The sequence below is a fragment of the Gopherus flavomarginatus genome, chromosome 2 (genome assembly GCF_025201925.1).
Source record: "Gopherus flavomarginatus isolate rGopFla2 chromosome 2, rGopFla2.mat.asm, whole genome shotgun sequence".
NCBI lineage: Eukaryota > Metazoa > Chordata > Testudines > Testudinidae > Gopherus > Gopherus flavomarginatus.
In genome coordinates, this window is record NC_066618.1 from 248,492,939 (window position 1) to 248,505,670 (window position 12,732).

The 12,732-nt window shown below is 42.1% G+C and overlaps 1 protein-coding gene across 1 annotated transcript in view; it reads right to left on the reverse strand.

The window, feature by feature from the left end:
- LOC127045225 (zinc finger and SCAN domain-containing protein 29-like) overlaps window positions 1-12,732 on the reverse strand; it is a 191,792-nt gene that overhangs the window by 116,117 nt on the left and 62,943 nt on the right. The window lies entirely within an intron of this gene.

Genomic DNA, 12,732 nt, shown 5'->3' on the forward strand with positions numbered 1-12,732 from the left:
ATACAAGTTATAATCAGCCTATGCATATGTGCAATATGTAGGCAAACATGAACTCAGCCTGTTCATAGCAAATTTAAAAGGAAATGCTTAAACTGTGATCTGAGATTACTATTGTAGCACACTGAAAATGCATTAATAAAACCTGACTCTACACAGAGCAGGATGAAGTGGGAGAAAACACAAAAGGTAGCACTGGGCAAATCTAGATCAGTATTTTAAAGGACTAAAACCTGGTCTTTCCACTCCTTATACAAATAATGGGAAACCTTGGAGGAGTTAAGGATTTATCTACACATTAAAGTTATTCTGGATTAAGGCAAACTGTGAATTGAGTGTAGAATAGCGATTCCTGAATAACTCAGGCCATATCTACTCTACCTTAAGTCCACTTAAGTTATGTTGATGAACAGCCACCACTGTAATTAAACCACTGTTGCAAGTCCATACTCTGATCCTTGCGTCAGCAGAGCCATCCACAATAGCAGTTCTTACACTGACAGAACAGTGCACTGTGGGTAGCTATCCCACTGTGCAACTAGTGGGAAGGTGTTTTGGAAAGGGTTTGCAATGCCTGATGGGGGCAGGTTCAGCATCACATGATGTGGTTTTCTCAATCCCATCATTCCATGGGCATCCTACTCTGTTTCCAGTCTCTTTTCAACTGACCTGCACACCAGCCATCTCTGTCAGAAAGCATGGACCCTGCACTGTTCTTCAGTATTGTCCTGTGCATTATGAACACAAGGCTATAAGAGGAGCTAAACGGGGGAGAGGGTTATTCGGCTGAGGGAGGTCTTCAAGGAGCATTTTAACACTGTGCCACAGTAATTTGTGTTGCTGTAGTGTGTTGAGCCTGGCATTGTTTGCACCATGCTATGAACCTTGTAATGATTGCTGTGTGTGCCTGACTATAACAATGCACACACGCATATTGCTATGGTTAGCTGCAGCCACCATGTGATGGAGAAGAATAAAGATAAATTCAGTTTCCATAAGTAGATTTTTTATTCCACATGCATTCAAATATACCTATGTAATGCTGAGGTAAACTTCATACGTGCAGGGGAAAGTATCTTTAAAGGAGAGGGAACAAGGAATTTACAAGCACATACACCAATGAGTCTTTCACAGGCGGGTGTATGTGTGGCTCTCGTGTTTTTAATACCTCACAGAATGGAGTGCCTTGGGTATTGCTGCAGCCCCAAAGATACGTGGAACGTGTGTGTGTGGTGGGGGTGGAGGGTGTGTGTGTAGGGAGGTCCTGGAATGCTTTTTCTTTTCTAGTTAAGCTTTGTATGATTGGAGGTTTCAGGCAGAATTAAAACAAATCTCAAATGTGAATTTGTTTCAGATAGAGATTATTTACATTTTTATCTAATGATTTGTTGTAGAGTGCTGTAATTCACATGCAGAATGCTGTAGTATGAGATGTACGAGAACTCCCTTGTGCTTCTCTCCCCCTGCTTCCCTACAGTGATTTCTCTTTATATCAGGACTTGTGCATTTAGGGAAGGATTTTATACCCTTTGTTTATAATTCCTCTGAAGCTACTAGCTCTTATGAATTCTGTTGTAAATACATTTCAGTACTATTACTCCAATATGGAATTGAGGCAATAGATTCAAAAGAGCATATCAGAGCAAAAGTAACTACAGCTGCAGTGGAAAGACAGAGATTCTTGAAATTGGAGGCACTGGTCCAGTTTTTTTCTGAAACCTGATTGCTTTTCAGACACTTCCTTCTTTTGACAGAGGGGAAGAGTCCAGAGGATCTGTGATCACTGTGGAGGTACAGACCCAAGTCATATTGTCCAGATAATAAAAGTTCATTCCAATTCTGAATACATGCAATGTAATGGAAATACACCCTCTGTCCACATGACACTGATTCACTTTTAATAACATTGTACAAAGCCATGTAACGCTGCAATTTATTTTAACATAATGTTTACTAAAGTAGAGATGTTTTGAAAACTGGGTATTGTTTTAACACAAGAACCTTCCTCAAGAGAAGTAAATCTCTTTAATGAATAATCGACAGTAGGCACACAAAAATTGTATCAATTTCTTACCCTCCATCAGTAATTTAACCCTGTGCAGTTTACATCTATATGAAAAAGTGAATGCCAGTGGTATCTGCTTTTACTTATACAGGGAAAGTTTTAATTCTGTTTCTTTTCATTCTTCCTTAAAACCATGCCCTCTTTTTCTACAGCCTAAGGCTAAGCACCCTGACACTCATCTTGACTGCTCCCCCAACCAGCCTCCCACTCATATACCATCACCTTGACCTCAGCCCCCTCCTTCTAGAAGTGGCATGTCTGTGGCTCTGCACCAGAGTGACTATTGCCTCCCTTACCTTCTGGTATGCCTGCTGCAGCTCTTTGATTTTTACATGGCACTGCTGCATGTCCCAATCATAGCCCTTCTCCTACATTCCCCCAGCAAGTTCCTGCAGCTAGAGTGGAAATTTAATTGTACAGTATCCTCTCTCCACAAACCCATGAGCTCCACCACCTCCCATTTACTCCAGGCAGGAGCACATTTGCTGCATGGAGCTGGCATGCTCAGCTGGGTGGTTGTTATATGAGCAAACAGGAAGAGCAAGTTCAAAACTTCCCGGGAGGGGTGTTCACCTGGGTACCTGGCTGCAGGGCAGCAGAGTTCAAAACGGTGACCAGAGTGGTAATGGTGGGCATTGTGGAATACCTCCTGAAGTCTACCTAGGGCCAGGGTGATGACACTGTGTCACTCTAACTACATTGCCCTAAGCTCTATGTCGCTCGTAGAGGTGGTTTTATTAGGTCAGCATAACAGGTGAATTAAAGTGGCAGGAGGAGCATTGCAGTGTATAAACCTCCATAGTTAGGTCAACGTAAGTACCTTGTGTCAACTTAACTTTCTAGTGTAGATATGCCCTCACAGGAAATACATTTATTCCAGAGTAAGAGTGACTTTTTCTGGTTTAGCTCCACTTCCAAAGCAGATTCCACAATAAGGGTGTCCATGCATGGAGTTACTCAGGAATAGCTATTCTGGAATAGTTACTCCTGAATAACTCCATTGTGACGCTGTTTGGAATTGTGAAACACTTTATATTATCATTATTAATACCAATATTATAAAATTGCAATGAATCGTGCTAGATATGCCGTGTAAAGTATCTGTGAAAATGTTGATTTGCCAAGTATGATAATCTTGTTTATACGTTTGTAACACCTTTGTATTGTGAGTTATAGATATGTATGATATATCTGTATTTCTGAACTTGTGCTGTTTCTGGGTGACACCCCAGATAGATTGGCATCAGCACTGCCTAGCCTGTTCGACGTCCCATCAAGGGTCATCATCTGTACAATTAACCCATTGAAAGGAGCCAGGGAATACACCTGATATGTCAGCAAGATATGCAGGGGCATGCCTATGGACAGAACTGTAAGGCTTTTCCATGCCATGTGCTGTGCAGCTTGTGTTTGGGACAAAGGAAGTACAAGCTGGATAGCAAAGGATATAAAAGGCAGCTGCATCATCTCCATTTTGTCTTCATTCCTGCTTCTCACCTCTGGAGTAACTTTTCTACAGATAAAGCTTTGAACCAAGGACTGAATGACCCAAGCTTTGGATGTGTTCCAGAGGGACTTTCAAGCCAGCAAACTCAGCTATACTGCTAAGAACCTGATATATGGACTTTGAAATCTCTGTATGTATCTGAATGCTTTACCATTTAACAACTCTTTTCTTGTTCTTTTTTTTCTTTATAATAAACCTTTAGTTTTAGATACTAAAGCATTAGCTGGCAGTGTGATATTTTGGGTAAGATCTAAACTAAAATTGACCATGGCTGACCCTTTGGGGTCAGAAGAACATTTTGTATAGTCAGCAGCATTTTAAAATAACTTCTCATTGTGCTGTACCTATATTCTGATTGGGAGCCAGAGAACTGGAATGCAATAAAGGGGGCTGTGTGATTTGTTTTTTCAGCTTGATAGCCAGTGTGAGGGATCAGAAGCACAGTTTGTGAGTGGTTGGTGAGTTTAACTCCCAGTTTTGGGAGTATCTGCTCTCCCTTTTGCAGCCTGCCCTGACCTTTGCATTTTCATTGAGGGCTGCCCCAGACACAGGGTCACATCCATATGTAGACAATCCCTTAGAATATAAAATAAGTTATTCAAGTTTGTGACAAACTATGGATGCTTATAAACATCCTTTTCATTTAGTAAAAGTGTCTGTACTAGATGCTAAGATTTTGATATTTATAATGTAGATTTCTTTTTGATGGTTGTTATAACTGTAAAAATGTAAAACGAGTAATTAGACTGGTTACACATTTTCCATATCTGAATTGATAGTTAAAACGGCCTTTTGATTAGTATAAATGAATGGCTCATTAGCAGGAGAGGAGAGGAGACAGTTTAAAAGATAATACTCTAGTATTGCTCTTCAAAGGATGCACAGAAATCTGGCCCAAAACTGATAAAACCAAGTAAAATCAGATTGGGCTTTCCTTTCTATGCTGTCTCATAACGTAAGGAGAAGAAACACTCAGTGAAATGAATGGCAGGTAAACTGAGAACAAATAGAAGTACTTCTACACTCAGTATCAAGTATCGGGGGTAACTGTGTTAGTCTGTATCCACAAAAACAACAAGGAGTCCAATGGTACCTTAAAGACTAACACATTTATTTGGGCCTAAGCTTTCGTGGGTAAAAAACCCACTTCTTCAGATGCATGGTGTGAAAATTACATACACTGAATTACAAAGTGAAAACTACATACACACAGTATGTAGTCAGAGTGTGGAATTCACAATCACAAGCCACAGGCTTGTCAAATGCTTTAGTTGGGTTTTAAAAAAACTAGATATTTAGGATCAATAACAATTTTTCTAGTTATACGCACTGAGGCAAAGTTAATGAAATTTCATGCTGGAGGGGACAACCTGATCACTGCAAAGGGGAGAAAAGAGCTCCCTTCACAATGTGTAACATTTGTTGTTATTTGAATCATCAGTTATTGGCCAGTATCAGAGGCAAGATACTAGTTTTGATTAGGGTGACCATATTTCCCTGTGCTGAATACAGGACACTTGGTAAAATTACTTGTATTCAAGTGAGTTCAATGGCATTCAGTCAGACGTACAATTATGCAGTACAAACGTCCAATTAACATCAAGTTGACTGAGCCCCCATTAAAAAGAAACACTGAGTAGTTGGATTATTTTTATTTATCTGCTATTCTTTAAGGCTTTAGTGTTCACACAGGGGAGGTGACACAAATCCCTACCCTACTCCTCTACAAGGGGAGAGGTCATACACACGTGCCCTTCTCTCACATGGGGGTAGGGGGTGACCGACTGACTCTACCTTCCCTGCCTGGCGCTCTCTGCCCTCCATGACTGGCTGGGCCCCTGGGACAGATCTGCCTCTCTTGCTATCTGGCATGCATTTTTCCAGGGCAACATATGTGGCGGGGCACAAGGGGTCACATCTCCTGCCCTCCCTGCCCCGATTTCTGCCAGGGTTCACACCAGAACCTGGCCAGCAGTAGCCTTTCAGAACTGTGCAGGAGGGAAGGGTCGGGAGCTGCTTCCAGTCGCAGGGGAGGAGGAGAGGGGGAAGGGATGACCTGGCCTGTGTCTTTGCAGAGTTCATCTCTTCCTCCCCCTTAACCCCCATGGCTGGAAGCAGCTTGTCCCTTCCTGCCTGCACATTGTTGAAAGGCAGCTAACACCTGCAGGCTGCTGCTGGTCACCGACATAACCCAGCCCCCTCTTGTCCCCTGGCTACAGAACGGGCAAGAAGGGGTTAAGCCCTAAGGATACATTGTGCACCAGGGCCCAGGGAACTTGACTGATGGGGCTTCAGTGAACCAGCCAGAGAGGTGGCTCAGCAGAGGAGGGTGCCTAGGGGACAGAACAGCCCCAACTCCCTGGGGGCAGGACTCAGAGTGGTGGGGGGTGGGGCAGGTGAAGAGGGTGCTTAGCCCCTGCCTGGGGTGGTTTCTGTGGAGCCAGCAGGTCTGGGGCAGGAACAGTCTGGAAATCACTTCCCTCCTCTTCCCCCCACTCCCACTCCAGAGCTTAGCTGAAGGACCAAGAGGCTTCCCTGTGCCAGCGCTGCCTTTGAGATGCTGCGGACTGTGAACTCTCATCGACATTAATATTGGATGAGGTCACCCAGCATCAGGCCACCGTGTTTTTCATCTTTCGAGTACTTTAGAGTCTGATTCTGTTTCTAACAAGGAAATTGACTAGAGATTATCTCAGCAAGGTCTCACCATTTACCAGTATAACATTCCCGTGCTGCCCTTCCTCCCCAAATAAATAAGGAATAATTTTAAAGGCATAACTTTTGCTCTTTACAGATGATCTTGGAATAATTAATGGAACTGCCTTTTGATCAAGCCTTGACCATATCATAAAATGTGACACAGAATGCTTTTTAAATTAATTGGTTGGCTAATTACAGTTTTCTACTACACCTCTGGGCTAAGGGCTGCTATCCAGCAATTAGATCTGCGCTGGCGGCCAGGTAGAGTCTCAGAGACTTCACAGGGACTCTTCAGGGGTACAAGAATTTGCCTGTGTGTAGCTATTGCAGGAGAGAGGCCTTTCTTACTGAAAAAAAATTAATCAAATGATCAAATTAAAATGCATTAATTTTTTTTTAAAAGGTGTCAGTCGAGATTGCCAAGCTGACTGCCTAGGGGATGTATCCACACAACTTTCATTAGTTTCAATGGGTGTTGCAAGGTTAAATCCCCTATTTGGCTTTGAAAATCTCAACCACTGATTTTGGCAATTTTGCCATGCTATACTCCCACCTACATTTGTGAAGCCACACTGCATTCGGAGCCATTGTATGTGGGCAGAATCTGTCCCCTACTATAATAGAAAGGCAGCTGTGGGGAGGAGCATGCATACCTTTTGATGACTAGTGCTAGGGTGGAATTTAAATTGCATTGATTGCAATCCCAAAGTTTACACCTTACAATTTAAAGTTTGAAATTTCTGACTAAATTCTTGACAGGACGAAAAAGCCAAAACAGAACAAATAAAGCCAAATTTTCTCTAGCTGTGGACCAAAGATGAAAACCTTCAGGTGTGATTTTTGATCACTCAAATGAATCTCACGGTGACACTTAAGAAGTCATTTCTTTAGGTTGCACATAAATACATATTACTGTATATACAGCAAATATAGGTCATTAGGATCATTTTGTATATTCTTCTGCCACATGCATCTTTGGGAAACCTGCCACCTAAGGGCAAAACTCTGCCTAGATATGGTGCACACATCCAAGGGCAGAATGGGACACCAAGCTCTGATTCCTGGATATTAGTTGGTGAGATAGAAAGCATGTAGCGTGGTTTGCAGATACCAGGGAGACTTTGCTGGGCACGGGGTTAGAGCAACCTTGTTTTGACTTAAATCTTAGCAGATTGCACATAGATTGGGCCCTATCAAATTCACATTCCATTTTGGTCAATTTCATGGTCACAGGATTTTAAATATAATACATTTTTTGATTTCAGACATTTAAATCTGAAATGTAATGGCATTGTAACTGTAGGGGTCCTAACCGAAAAGAGGGGTGTGGGAGAGGTTGCGGTATTGCGACCCTTACTTCTGTACTGCTGCTGGTGCTGGCACTGCCTCAGAGCTGGAGAGCAGGAGAGCAGTGGCTGCTGGCCAGGAGCCCAGCTCTGAAGGCAGCGCCACTGCCAGCAACAGTGCAGAAGTAAGGATTGCATGGTATGGTATTGCTACCCTTACTTCTGTGCTGCTGCCTTCAAAGCTGGGCCCTCGGCCAGCAGCTGCCACTCTCTTGCTGCCCAGCTCTGAAGGCATGGTATGGTATTGCCACCTTACTTCTGCATTGCACTGCTGCTTTTGCACTGCTGCTGGGCACCTGCTCTGAAGGCAGTGCAGAAGTAAGGGTGGCAATACCATGACGTCCCTTCAATAACCTTGCAACTCCCTTTTGGGTTGGGACCCCTAGTTTGAGAAAAATGCTGGTTTCCCCCATAAAATCGTTACAGTATAGGGTAAAAGTATACAAACAGATTTCACGGGGGAGACCAGATTTCACAGTTCGTGTTGCATTTTTCACAGCTGTGAATTTGGTAGGGCCCTACATATACATAAAACCCACTTCCCAGAGCTCAGACACTACTGAAGTATCTGTAAACTAAAGGATAGCGAGAGTATTGACATGCAAACGTCAAGGTCACACATAGCTTCACAATTCTCCATGTAGTATCATAGTACCTCTTGAACTGAGTAAGGCTTACCCCACAAAAGCTGTGTAACCAGAGTCTCATGTTTCATCTTGTTAGCCCAGTGACTACACAGCTGGCAACAGAGTACTACCCAAACACAATAAGGAAAAAGAAACAGTCAGCCTTGCAAAATTCTTCTTACTCATGGTGCAGGAAAGGTGAGTAACTTTTCTTGATGGCCTAGTACAGGAGTCGACAACCTTTCAGAAGTGGTGTGTGAGTCTTCATTTATTCACTCTAATTTAAGGTTTCATTTTACATTTTAAAGTTTTTAGGTCTCTTTTTATAAGTCTATAATATATATACAACAATAGTTTAGTTATAAAGTAAATAAGGTTTTTAAAATGTTTAAGAAATGTCATTTAAAATTAAATTAAAATGCAGAGCCTCCCAACCAGTGGCCAGGACCTGGGCAGTGTGAGTGCCACTGAAAATCAGCTTGCGTGCCACCTTTGGCACGCGTGCCATAGACTGCCTACCCCTGACTGAGTAGAATGCTATTAGCTTTTGCACTGCTAAAGGGCAGGTGAGTCGATTTTGTTTGTGCTGTTAATATTTTTGGACAATTTTGCAAGGCTCCAGTAGGTGCTGACGCACCTCACATCTATAAGGAGTCTGGTGTAAAGAGAGTTTGGCCATTTCTCTAGACATATAATTAATTAGAGGAGAGGAAGTTCTTCTCTCTTACCCAATATAGCCTACACATAACACTATCAGATTGCAACTTTATACGGGTTCCTCCCAGATTAAGTAGATGGGCATTTTAATGAGGCAACGTCTGGGACAGGATTATGCCTCACAGAAGCCAGCAATATGTTGTGGATGAGGAGGAGGTGCCCTGCCCAAGCAGCATCTATGGTAATTTTAAAAGACGTTAATTCCTCCCTTGGCTGGAATGCAGGAGGTGAGACTATTGTCACATTAGAACAAACCTCATCTGCCAGTAATGCTAGCTGGCCCCAGTTCCCCGCTCTCATTGCAATCAAAGTCCATGATCTGTCTGCATCATACACAGGTGTCTTGTGTAGAAGGAAGGGCTTTTTGTATCCTTTCCCCACCTTCTGCCCTTGCAGTCAGTGATAAACAACAAAATTACTCCCCACCCTTACACAACTCAAGCAAGATCTGCCTATTTGGGGACAACATGCTTCTGTACTATCCCTCTGTGGCTGTACCCAAACTGTCAAATTGTGTCTCTAATTTTGGCTATGTATTTTCTTTGCACTGAATTTGATTCTATTCTCTTCCTCTTGGACAATAATGATCGACTAGTGACACACACAGAATTTCAGGTCCGTCACACTCTCAAAGAGCTCATCCTATCCAGACTGAAACTGCAATACTTGGCACATGGATTGGCCTCATTATGCTCCAATGTAAATGTACAGCTTTTCCTTCCCTTTGGATGTGGCTGGAATGGAGAGGAAGCTGGCCAGTAGAGAGGGGCTCTTTCGAAGGTAGTTCAAACTTGATGCCAACCTGAACTCAGACATGAATAGGGATTTATAGAGAGAAATCTGAGGAGAAATTTGAGTGGGAGCCAATGAGAGCTCTGCATTTCTGAAAATGCAGCCACTTTTATTTTGGTGCCTAAATATGGATTTAGGTGCCTAAATTCATTCACCCACATTTGCTATGTTTGGTCAATATCAACACTATGTAAAGTAATTGTCGTCAGATGTTACCAGTGTGGTAGCCTAACTTTGCTTTATGTTAGCAACGTCTTGATCATTACTTCACCTCAAGCCTCAGGCCTCATACCGGGCCTCTGATACCAAGGGTTTATGTCTCTGGGCCTCATCTTACTACAGTAATCAAACACAAATAATATGTTGTAGCGCAATGTACGTGTGTGCAGAAAGATACATCTACATTGGTCACACTTACTAAGTTTCTTCTCTTGTCTGAGATATCACCAGTTCCAGCAGTATTTCTCATGTCAGGGAAGTTTTTTTTAAGTCTGACTATTGGAGATATAGCTACAACTCAACATTGCTAATCCCAAGCATTTAAAAATCATTAGACTGCATTTCCCCTGAAAAATAACAGGATTATCTTAAAATGCGTTTGATTTATTTTAAAAATGGGGACAATTTGTATTTGTCCTTAATGCCTTAGGGTACAGTTAGGTTAGATTTTCAAGCTTTCTTTGCAAACTAGTGGGGCTAGACACTTTTAAAAAAATTAAAGTTAAGATTCTCCCATATTCCCTTGACTCCTGGAGCTGGGACTTTAAGAAAAACACCAAATATCATAAGACTTATGCTAAAATCACAAGAGTTGTCATCACTGTAGATACATGGGTAACTAGATCTCTAGCTGGATACCTAGATTTCAGGTAAAGGAATCTCACCACTAGATGGAAATAGAGTGTTTTCCATTCCCCTGTTGTATTGCCAACAGGGTGAACCAGAAGTCTATGTGCACGTAAACTCTCTGCAGATAGGACTTCAGAAGTCCTGGATCAGAAATTAATATTTTGCAATGGTAGAGTAAAGGCAGGATTTCTGCTTCTAGGGAGGCGTATCCTACAGTCTTGTGCTCAGTCACAAGACTCAATGCTTCCCAATATATTAAAGATTGTGACTAACAGATGTTCTGTTTGATCTGTAATCAGATGGCTTTTAATTTATTCTCTTTGAAATCAAGACTACTAGACCAACAGCATAGTAGCTGCTGTGACATGAAATAGATGTCAAATATCAGGCTAATTTAAAACCCACTCAGATCCACTTGCGCAAGGAAGAAAGATCAAAGAAGAGGAAGCTGAAGTGTTTATATCTAAAGTTAGCTATTTAATGACAAGAAAACAATGTGACTTGCTTTCATATGAGTAGACATTATTCACATATTTTAAAAAATAGGGTTACTGAAGATTAAGGACACATAGAGCAGTAATTGACAACCCAGTGCCACCAGGAAGGGAATATTGCACTGCTTGTATGGTTTATGGGATTGAACAACTGGATTTGTACAAGATCTTTTTAAAAAACCTGGCTGATTGCTAGAGCTGGTCAAAAAATGGGATGATTTTTTGGTGAAAAATATGTCTCTTTTTTCAATAAATAATTTGGAATTTCAAATTTTTCCAGCTAGCTTCATGGATTAGCTTTGCTGCAAAATCTAATGCCTACAGAGAGAACAAGACCAGTTGCTTTAACTGCACCTGAACAATTCAGAACCCTGACGTATCTTGGTGCAAAAACCTAGAACCAGCACAGGGATCTTGCTGTATTCATTCAATTTTTGATCCTGAACTTTAAATTCCATGGCATTAATAGAAAACAAGCATAGCTGTTTCTACTGCATCCAAACACCCCAGACCCTGGTGCATCTTGAGGTTTGCTGGAGCATGGATTTTTCTGGTCAAGTAGGAGTGACACCACATGTTGTCTGTTTTGATAGCTTGGGGCCAAAAAAGTGTTAGGATCCAGCCACTCCAGAAATTGCATATGTACTTTGGGATGCTTTTGAGTAGGGATGCATTGGGATCTGTAGTGTTTAGTGGAACTGGAATGGTTGCACTCCTCTACTTAGCTGGTAGAATTTTGGAAACAAAAAACTAGCTTGATTCAGCAGGGTCGAGCCAGATACATGTTTTTGTGGTGCTTCTGTGTCACTTTGCAGCAGCTAATAGTTGCTATATTTTGTCTATTTAGTAGAATTTGGGAGCATTGTCATTAAACATTGGCAAGGTCCAGGTATCAGAAATGCATTTTTCCAGTGTTATTAGGCTGGGATGCATGCGGAGTTCAATTTTTCCAGTGTAGTGGGAATGGCTATCTTCGTTTTCTATTTAGATGTAGATTGTAAGCTCTCTGGGGCAGGGACTGTCTACTATTCTGTATCTGTACAGTGCCTCACACAACCCATTCTTGGCTGATCTTCAGGCACTACCATAAAAAACAATTAATAAGAAATCGTACAGTTTGGTGGTTGGAACCAGAAATTGCAAAGCTCCATGGATCCAGGTGCAAAATCCACATTTTGCATCAGTCTGTGCTGGATTTTCTGATGCAGTAAGAGCAGCTACACTTGTTCTTTTTTCAGGCCTTGGAATGTGAGAGCCAAAATTAATAGGTTGCAGGTTTAAAACAAACACAAGAAAGTATTTTTTCATGCAATGCACTGTCAACCTCTGGAACTCCTTCCCAGAGGGTGTTGTGAAGGCCACCCTTTTGAACCCCTATAATGGGGTTCAAAAGGGAGCTAGATAGATACATGGAAGATAGGTCCATCAATGGCTATTAGCCAGGATGGGCAGGAATGGTGTCCCTAGCCTCTGTTTGCCAGAAGCTGGGATTTGGTGACAGGGGATGGATTACTTGATGATAACCTGTCTGTTCATTCCCTTTGGGGCACCTGTCATTGGCCACGGTCACAGGACAAGATACTGGGCTTGAAGGATGGTTGGTCTGACCCAGTGTGGCCGTTCTTATGTCCAGGGCCGG